The 10,162-nt window shown below is 33.8% G+C and overlaps 1 pseudogene; it reads right to left on the bottom strand.

The window, feature by feature from the left end:
* Positions 1-3,603: 3,603 nt before the first annotated feature.
* On the bottom strand, positions 3,604-8,459 carry LOC140431876 (gamma-aminobutyric acid receptor alpha-like; annotated as a pseudogene).
* Between the last annotated feature and the right edge of the window lie 1,703 nt (positions 8,460-10,162).

The following is a 10,162-nucleotide window of genomic DNA, read 5'->3' as shown; positions in this document are numbered from 1 at the left end:
CGCGCTATCTCAGAGTAAAGCTACCGGTAAGAGAACGATACAAAATTTCCTTAAAAACATATATAAAACTGTAAAAGTGAAAAATACTTAGAATGAAACGTTAAATATTTTTTCTCAGACATATGAAAAATATCGTTAAACAAGAATTATATCTTGAACTGCCTCCATCAAATTGTTTTGTAGGGAGGTGGCTCCATTAGAAACTTCGATAATATTTATCATCGATATATAGCATTACTTTCGGCTTCGAAACGCTTCAAAGGAAACGTCATACTAACAGAGTTGCCATATCAATTACTTTGTACAACACTTTGGCAGATTACAACAAAATTTAATAAGAATGTTATCGGTTTGAATTTTGAACTGGCCATGCTAAAACTTACAGAATAGTAGATACTGTTTAAACTTTTGTTTACGATGTCATAAAATTTTGTTTGTTAATAAATTCCCTGTACGAATACCATATATTATATTCAGATTGACAGAACAGAGCAGTAAAGTATTATACATAAAGATGTTGTAAATATATCTTCGTTTACTTGGTCTAATAAAAGTTATAAGTATTAAATAGTAAAGCCTATTTGATAAAATTACTGTCTACAACAACTTGGCAACTCAGCTAATGGATATAACGATAGAAAACTGTACTTTATGTTAGGGTTTGAAATATTCATCATGAGAAACCTAAAATTATGTTAAATTTTATCACAGCAGCATGTCGCAGTAGAGCCATCTCTATGATCAAAAAGAAAATTAATTGAGGGGTGCAGATCAACCTTTAATCATAATTCGTGTGAATCAACCTTATCGTGATAAGATGAAAGATTTAAGAATCTTGTTCTCCTTGTTCACTCTTCGCGTTCTTTTTCCAGTTATATCATTGATACCTCTATTGATATAGTTTAAACATCGTAGAATGTAGGCCCATATATGCATTTTTTCGTTTGTTATGGTGACCTAATCTCTTCCGGTAATTATTATTGCCCTCTGCTCCAACTCTGTTCTGGCCGCCATGCCACCTTGATCAGGAAAATTAGAACCGCCGGGGACTGAGGACCGTTACACTTGATGTATTAATCACGAGGGGAAATTTAGCCTGCAAACGCCGCGGCTGGCCAAACATGTTGGCGAAATTTTAGAGTGTGTAGGATAGGGATCGGGAAAAACCTACCGGTTTTAACCGAAAACCGGTTTTTTTTACTTCGCAATAACCGGTTTTTATCGGTTGTTTTTTTGTCCCGGTTATAACCGGTTTTTTATTTTTAAAGTAAAAACCGGTTATTAGGTTTTTAGGGTGATTAGGATTAGATTAGGTATTATTTTGGATCCCAATCATAATTATTATTTTCAAGTAATTATTCCAAACAAAACTATAATTCAAAATTTATTTTATTTTATAAATACAGAAGCAAACTGAAAGTGCAAACTCTCATCAGCCAGAAACAATTAAGTTTTATTATAATATTTCGTTGAAAAGGTATTTGTAATCATACTATTTACATAAGAAGTGATCTGGTACATCATCTATTTTTCCACACTTGACTCTTGACATTGAAAGTGGGTGAATGGCTTTTTTCTGATTACCAAAAATAATGTTCTGACTATAAATATCGAGTTACCCTATCGAATATCGAAGTAGGATTTCCCTACGTTTACAAAACGATACACCCATACAGGAAGTATTAAATGAGTTAAAATGTACCTATTATACAAATATACAAACGTGTTAAAAGTAATACATAATAATTTTTTTTTTGATGGTAGTAAAAATAAAAGATGAATTGCATTATCCAATTTATTTTTAAGTAAAACAATTTATGTGATACTATTTTTTTTTAAATATTATTTGAAAGAGTCTGGGAAATTTTTTATAAGTTGAAATGGTTGGGGTAGGGAACTTTTTGGGTTTGGAAGGAGAGGAAAATTGGTGGGTAATTTTAGAGGATTATATTTTTAAATGGTAAATTAAATTTGCATCATTAATTGAATACAATAATTGCATATTATATTCTACTCTCATTAAATTCATTGACAATAGAACGTGAATTATTTTAGCGCTCTCTGTTGAGCAGTAGTATAATAATTTTGGTTTACTGCTCTCTGTATCTGACTACAACCAGATGGAATTCTGTCTACCATATGCTTAAAAGATTACACTAATGTCCCCATATATAGCTGCAATATTGGTAGATCCCCCGATTAAAAAAGCACCAAGGATGATTTCTGGTTCAGATATAAAACTAATCACTGAAATTGTAAGCATTTTATCGCCTTTCGATGAGGCCACAATGGAGATCTCGGGTTCCCAGTACATTACTGCTAGCCTTGTTATCCCCCTTGTGTCTATTATCGAAAGATTTTTAAAAAACCTCAAGCCAAACCTTAGTACAGTTCAAAAGTTATGCCAAAAGCTTATAACTAGCCTTCAGAGAGGGGCACTAGCTTTTACGAAATCCCCTGCTTTGCCATGCTACAATCACGGACCCGAGGTTCAAAAAACTATATCTGAATCCGTATATAGCGGAGACAGTCACATCCAATTTAGGGCTCGGAAGTTAGGACCTATCTTACCGAAATCGGAAAACTTTCTCCTTCCTGCTCCTTCCAGAATGAAGAAGCCAAGTGAGTTTAAAATCAAACCCTCTTGGTCTTCACACAATCTGGAATTGGTGAACAGTGGTTTCAGTTCAAGTTCTCAGGACACACGGATTCAAAGTTATTTTTCAAATGAACTGACTCTATATCTGCAGCGGCCTTTGCTGCCAAGTGATCCGTTTTCATTCTAGGATCAGAACAGAACCTGTATGCCAGGCTTGGCTTTTATAGCTAAAAAAATACATGTCGTTGGTCGGAAGTTCGGTGGCATCAGAGAGACTGGTGTCATCATTGAATGATATTGTTGGTCAGATGAGGAGAAGCCGCTTAACCGACCAACATATATATGAACGAGTTTTTCTCATTAGGCTTCATGAAAAAATACTGGCCACATAATGCTAAATCCATTTTGATCATATTGATATCGAGTCGAATGAAGTATCGCAAACTAAAGTGCATTGTAAATGTAACTTTTGTAACTATTGGATTAAAAAAACCGAAAAAACCGGTTTTTGGAAAAAACCGGTTTTTTTTGGCCGGTTATAACCGCCAGGTTAAACCGTAAGCAAAAAAAACCGGTATAACCGAAACCGGTGTATTGTCAAAAACCGCCATCCCTAGTGTAGGAGAAGATAATTGTAGTGACCCGTCTTGCCCTCGCAAACCTAATAGCTGTTCAGGGTCGGAAGAAACCAGAGTTAGCTAAGATAGGGCTGATAGGAACAATTAAAGGACATTTCACTCGAAAAAGAGTAAAATGTAAAGACCCTTACGATCCACCAGATGCGTTTCATGGGCGTATAAGTATTGATACACTTTGTGCTCCCGCTTATACCTCGGAGTGTTGACTATAGACTGTATGATTCGTCCAGCATGTCACAGCATGAAGGATAGGGTGCACGTCATTTTTATAATGTACATACCCCCACTCCATGGTCTGACTGCTAATGTTGTTGTATAACACTAGTATTAAGATACTAACTAAGATTTTTTTTGAAAATGACATACCTTTTAAGGCTGCAGCTTCCCTTTGCCTCTGTCGCCTAAACTGGTCATCTCCTGTAAGACAATATATGAACTGTTTCCATTTGGGCAACTTATTTTCAGTTTGAGTAGTCCTCTCCAACGTCGAAGGATGAGAGTGAAGCAAACAATTTCTGCGTTCTCTGTTTCTAAGATTCTAAAAATATAAATACCGTAGTAAGTTTTAAAATAGGTTTCACTTTTAGAATTTAGATATGTCACGTGTGATAATGATAAGATGGAGATTGAGTGGAGTGCTAGAATTTTTATAGCAAAATCAATTTTTAATTGCACATTCAAGTTTAAAATTGACTACATAAAGTAATTATCTACATGAAGAAACAATCTGAAGAAAACCTATTAAGATAGAATTATTAGCAAATTTTACTAGTAAGAAAATTTTCTTACACGATATGTAGAACAAAATATACAATTCCTTCTGCTTGCTGGACCATCCATTGTTAGTTGAATTGATCTCTGCTTCAATCTCTCCAATGATCTCCTCTTCAGACTCAGAACAATCTTCCCATTCTTCCTCATCAACGCTATTTCGCCACTTCCCACTTTAGTAAAGTAATGGACGCTTGCAAATTCAAGTAAAGTAGCGATGCCAGTAGAAAAAGCTGGTGAAGAGGAACCAATCGAGTGCCGTTGCATAAACTGAAAATAAGGGATTATAAAAATCTGGAAAATATTCAAAAAGAGTAAGTTTCCAAGACTTCATTTAATTTACTTACGACACTTTTGGTAAATCAGTTCTTGAATCTAAACTTATGGTAGACAAGGTAAGTACTGTTGTGATTCCTAGTCCTACTCTGTCACTAGTAGCTTCTCTATGTATCCAGAAAGACACCCATGATAAAACTACGATTAAGATACATGGTAGATACACTTGAATAAGAAAATAGCCTGCATGGCGCTGCAGATTAAAAGCAACTTCAAGAATGGAGGACTGCTCCTATAAAAAGAAAATTGAGAACATTATAAGTATTCTCTTTGTTTATTACATATATGTCAAAATACCTATTAATTATTCAGGTCAGTAGCATCATGGTTATTCTAACTTTATTAAGTGGTCTTCTAAAAGTTCACTTTAACCTCCTCATTACTTAAGCCCTCGCTAGGGGCTTCGTGACACTCTAAATATTGTTAGTTTTCTGTCTTTATTAGCTGCCAACCTGTGTCATGACTTATCGTATATCGTGGCTGCGTAATCCACGTGATGGTTTTAGGTGTAGTTCGATTGAACTTTTTAGGCGCGCTGCTAACAAAGTCGCAGTGGCCATGATGATTTCCAATCTCCGCTAGGAGTGGCACGAGAAGAAGAAGATCCCTGTGTCAGATGGAATTTTCCCATCAAAGTCTTGGCCTGCCCATGGTGTTGGAGATCTGCCGTTCTTTTGGCTATGCCGCCAAAGTAATTAACTATACTTGATTTTTTTTTTATTAGCCTTAAAAACGTTAATTTTATTCTTTTTGCCACTCCACTCATCCATCTAAGCACTCTCATTTCCGCTACTGCATTTTTTGTTCCTCTTCAATGTTCCTCCAGTTTTTAGAATAGGATAATTGTCCGAAACAGTTTCCCGAAAGACAAATCCCCGAAAGCAATTCCCCGAATGGAGAATTCCCCGAATGTACAATCCGCCGAAACACGAATGAACAATTGCCCGACTAGATAATTGGCAGGAAAAACAATTACCCGAAAAGGGAATAAACCGAAAAATATATTTAAATATTCATTCTTCTTCTCATTGCGCCGTCTCCTTTCGAAGGTTGGCGATCCAAATGGCAATTGTAGTTTTGGAAACTGCTGCGCGAAAGATCTCTGCGGATGAGCGGTCGAACCATCTCCTCAGGTCTCTCAGCCACGAGTTCTGGCGTCTTCCTACTGATCTTTTGCCCTATACTTTTCCTTCCAGTATAACTTGAAGTAATTCATATCTTTCGCCTCTCAGCACATGACCCAAGTATTGCATTTTCCTCTCTTTGATTATTCTTAGTAATTTTTTTCGAGGAATTGCTTTCAAAGAATTGTGTTTCGGGAAATTGTCCGGGAACCCAATTTTTACTCTAATGTCATTGGAATGTTTTATCACACAATACATACTCGCTTCCTATCATTTTAACCATTCCATCCTAATTCTACTGCATTCATCTCCATCTATTTGCTCGTTATTATTACTATTTGTAAAAAAATTGTTAGGTTTTTAAAATGAAGAGTATCTTATAGAATATTATAGCAGAATTTTTGACAACAGGTTACCAAACCACTCACGTGCTTTGGGTAGAATATTAACTAAAAATTTGTTATGTAGTCCATTAAATCCAGAGGAATTTACCTGTTTTTAAATATTTGATTCAGGTTTGATCTGACTTTCCAGCTAAACATCTACGAGGGACTGCTTATCCCTTGTGTTTACCTTTAACGAAATTTAAGTTGAAATTTAACTTTAATGTTAAGTGGTTTATGAAATGGGGTCCGGAATAAGTTTACTGTTGTGGCAACTATCTGATGAGGAGTACCTGAGCTTGTTTTGTTTCCACTACCACGATTCCTCAGTAGACTCACAAGTCTTTCTACAAAAATGTCTGAAGTTTGCTAGAAAGAGCCAGACCGTATTAATACTGTAAATCTGTATCGAATTTCACCACATTATCTAGAGAGATGGTTTCCCCTTGCATACCTGATCGTTGTATAACAAACGGATCAACCAAGAAGTGTTGGCAGCCAACTGGTCTGTGTGAATCATACAGCTCCCGTGCAGCAACTTAACATTATCTAGTATGATATCACATCACATTGTGATATTGGCTACAATATGTAGCTGCTGTAATTTTTAAATATAACACCTACAACCTACTTCCTATAATTAAAAAATATGTATATATGATTTATTAAATATAACCTTCTCTTTTGCTAATATAACATTTCTATAATGAAAACTAATCAAATCAAACTGGGACAATGTCATTCCAGGAACAAAGCTGACGCTTTCGTCATTTTGCCACGTGTATACCAAGTCCTTGGTAGTATATGCAACTAAAATGGCAGGTTAGCTGTTTATTTAAAACGATAACTGATTTAAAAATACTTACAGCTGCCAAATATTAGAGGGCAAAGATTGACGGTCCATTGGGAAATTTCTTAGTTCCATTGGACACTTGGCTTTAATAGTTAATCTGTAAAGAACATTGTGACGACAATCTGACAGCGAATACTTTGGATTCTTTTGATGTTTTCTTACCCTCATAGAATATAAAACATCTCCATTTTGGCTAATTCTTAACAACTTATTAGGAACTGTTATAGTGTGAACGTAGGAAATTTTACCGTTGTGAAAATAAGTGTCGGGTCTCCAAATTTTTTCCAGCATTTTTATAGATAATGACAAAGACTTAATTGGTCCTTCGTATGATAATCGTGGATCTCTCCAATACTGTCTAAAATAACAATCCATGGAATATTCCTACAACATATTAATGGATCAGATTTTATGCTATAACTTATATATTTTTATTTACATATATTTTTATGACTCTTAGATCACTGTAAATTAAAAAACGAAGCATGGACCTTGTCTTTAGTAGCAGTATAGGGTAAGATGATGTAGAATAAAAATTAGTAAAATAGGGTTGATGGTCTTCGAACGAGAATTATCGACGAACTCGTATTGTTCAAGTCAATAAAGGAGCAGCAAGACATCAATAGAGGGCAGAATTATACAAAAATAGTACAAAACAGGCGGTTTTTTCTAACTTTTTATAAAATCGCGTATAAAGGCCATAGCAATATAAAAAAATTAACTTTTAAAGGTTATTTTTTATTAGTGTTAAGTCTCACGAATTGAATCTCGTTGGAACTAAAAAAAATTGTTACATGAAGGCAGAAAAGTGTCTTCCAAATTGAAATGCATCTTTTAAAAGCACTGCAGTGGTGAAAAAACAACTGAACGTGCTAAAAACTTTTTTTTTATACCTCAAAACCTTCTTCACAATGTACAAAAAAAATTATAAGCATAAAAATAATATTTTTTTTAATATTTAAAACAGTCTATTTTTCCACTTTACAGAAAGTAAAAGTGCCTATTTTATATCACACATAATTAGCAGAAAAACCAAGATACTAATATATGAAACTCTTATTAAACCTGTCCTCACATAGGCGTCAAGACATGGACTATGGTAAAAAGCGACGAAGAACGTTAGGCCTATTTGAAAGAAGAATACTTAGGCACATATACGGAGGAGTACAAGAAAGCGGGATATGGCGCAGGCGCTATAATTTTGAGTTGCATCAATGCTATGAAAAATGCAATATCTTCCGGTCTATTAAAATTAATAGACTAAGGTGGCTAGGACACCTTAAAAGAATGGTCACTGGAGACCCCCACAGACAGATATTATATCAAGAGCCAGTATGAACAAGGAAGAGAGGCAGGCCAAGATCTAGATTTAAAATTTAAGTGATGACTAGATGACTTGAGGAATGTATGGGTCAGAAATAGGAAAGCCGGGGCGAAAGATAGGGGGGAATGGAGACTAATTCTTGAACAGGCCGAGACCCACACAGGGTTGTAGAGCCAAAGATGATGATGAATATTCTAGAATCACATTCGTGTACTCATTCTCGTGAATAAATATTTTACATATCTCAAACCATAATATTGGAACATATACGAAAAAATGAATAAATACACAGTCTCTTAATTATTATTGACGTATATAATTTTTTTTTATCACCACCATCTAAAATATTTATAGATCCCTTACCATGTCTAATTCTGAGATTGGTCCCATACTTCTTATTAATATATTGGTTTCAACCTTGGTTGGAGTATCTGTAACAAATAATAAACTGAGATAGCCAGTTATCTGAAATACTAAAATATCTTAATATTCTTTAATACCGCCATCATAATCAAACATAGATACCCTTTTTATTATGCAAAGGAAGCTTTGAATAGCGAGCACCAGAGTTAATAGATTTGGACTTTTTTGTTAAACATTTTTTAAATTCATCTTTTACTAAAATATATTGTTTAATTTGCTACATGTCCAAATGACATTTAGTAAACAGTCGCACGAAAGCTAGCGTCCTTGATGTATCAGGTTTCTTCAAAAAACATACAATCTAATGAGATATATATATATATATATATATATATATATATATATATATATATATATATATATATATATATAAAATAGTCTATTTTATATATTATAAAATATATTATCCTTTCATACTTTTATCAATATTTAATAAATAATATTCAAAACATGTATTTAACAAAACTTTTACTAATTAGGCACTAAATTATTAATAAATAGTGCGATATTACTTGAGTCGAGACGAGATTGCTGCAGTTTAATTCCTCAGTCCCTCGAGATCGACCAAATTTACCGAAATGCAAAATACGAGCAGAAAGGAGGCAATCGTTTGCATTACTTCAATTTCCTTTGACAAATCCAGGGTTTACCCCTGCGTTTCCTGATATAGGATTCACAGGAAAGGTTACTACTGTTATTTCCTTTGCTAATGCTTCTATTTACGCCCTTGCCATATATGTTTGACATTTTGTACGAAGTTCCGTTACGCAAAATACAAGGGGTGTATTTCTTATGACGATTATATTGTATAGCATATACACAGAGTATATATATATATATATATATATATATATATATATATATATATATATATATATATATATATACTTTGTCTCAAAGTGACTAGTCTGTACAGGGTAAGATATGCAATGCTAACCTTATGGGAATTTCGCCAAGACGTTTCCAGTTTTATGCAGTGAGCGATGGCGTTCTCTATTATCTATCTTTTAAAATAAACGGAATAAACCAGGAGTTCTCAACAAGTCCTCACGTACAATTTTATGTAATTTACAAATATCGTTTGCTAATAATTTTACATAATACTATACATTATTTGTTTCTAATAGTAACTTATCAGCTTTTATCTTTTATTAGTAGCAGTAGTATAATAAAATGTGCATTAAATAAACATTTGCTTCAAAGTTTAAAATAATTCCGGTAATTTCTACTAACTGCCAGATTTAAAATGTTATTTATGTCCCTGCGGTGGTAATTACTGCCATAATGTGTAAGGAATTTGTAATTTTGGTTGATATCAACTTCAAATACTTTCTTCCAAGTTATTCAGTAATTAAAAAGCAATTAGAGTAATTCTTATAGAATATGTTTAAAAGCTTCATACATCCAGGGCCTTAATTAGTGTTTATTTGTTTTTCGGAGCGCGTAAACATATTCGAGTTACGATTATTTGTACCATCTTGGATGTACTGTTACTGTTTTGTTATTGTTATTATTTGTTGGTGGCTGTTGTTGTGATTTGCTGTTGGCAATTATTGTTATTTTCTGTTGTTGGCTATTGTTTTATTTGACGCCGAATTTTTACCGCATAATAGAGGAAATTGTTCAATAAAAACGTGGAAAAGCTCTGAAACTTCAGAGAAGTAGATACTAATGAATATTATTAATTATCATCTTAATCAGGATAACAACG

This window comes from Diabrotica undecimpunctata, unplaced genomic scaffold (assembly GCF_040954645.1).
Source record: "Diabrotica undecimpunctata isolate CICGRU unplaced genomic scaffold, icDiaUnde3 ctg00001234.1, whole genome shotgun sequence".
In the NCBI taxonomy this organism is placed as follows: domain Eukaryota; kingdom Metazoa; phylum Arthropoda; class Insecta; order Coleoptera; family Chrysomelidae; genus Diabrotica; species Diabrotica undecimpunctata.
This window is presented reverse-complemented; position numbering and strand designations above follow the sequence as displayed.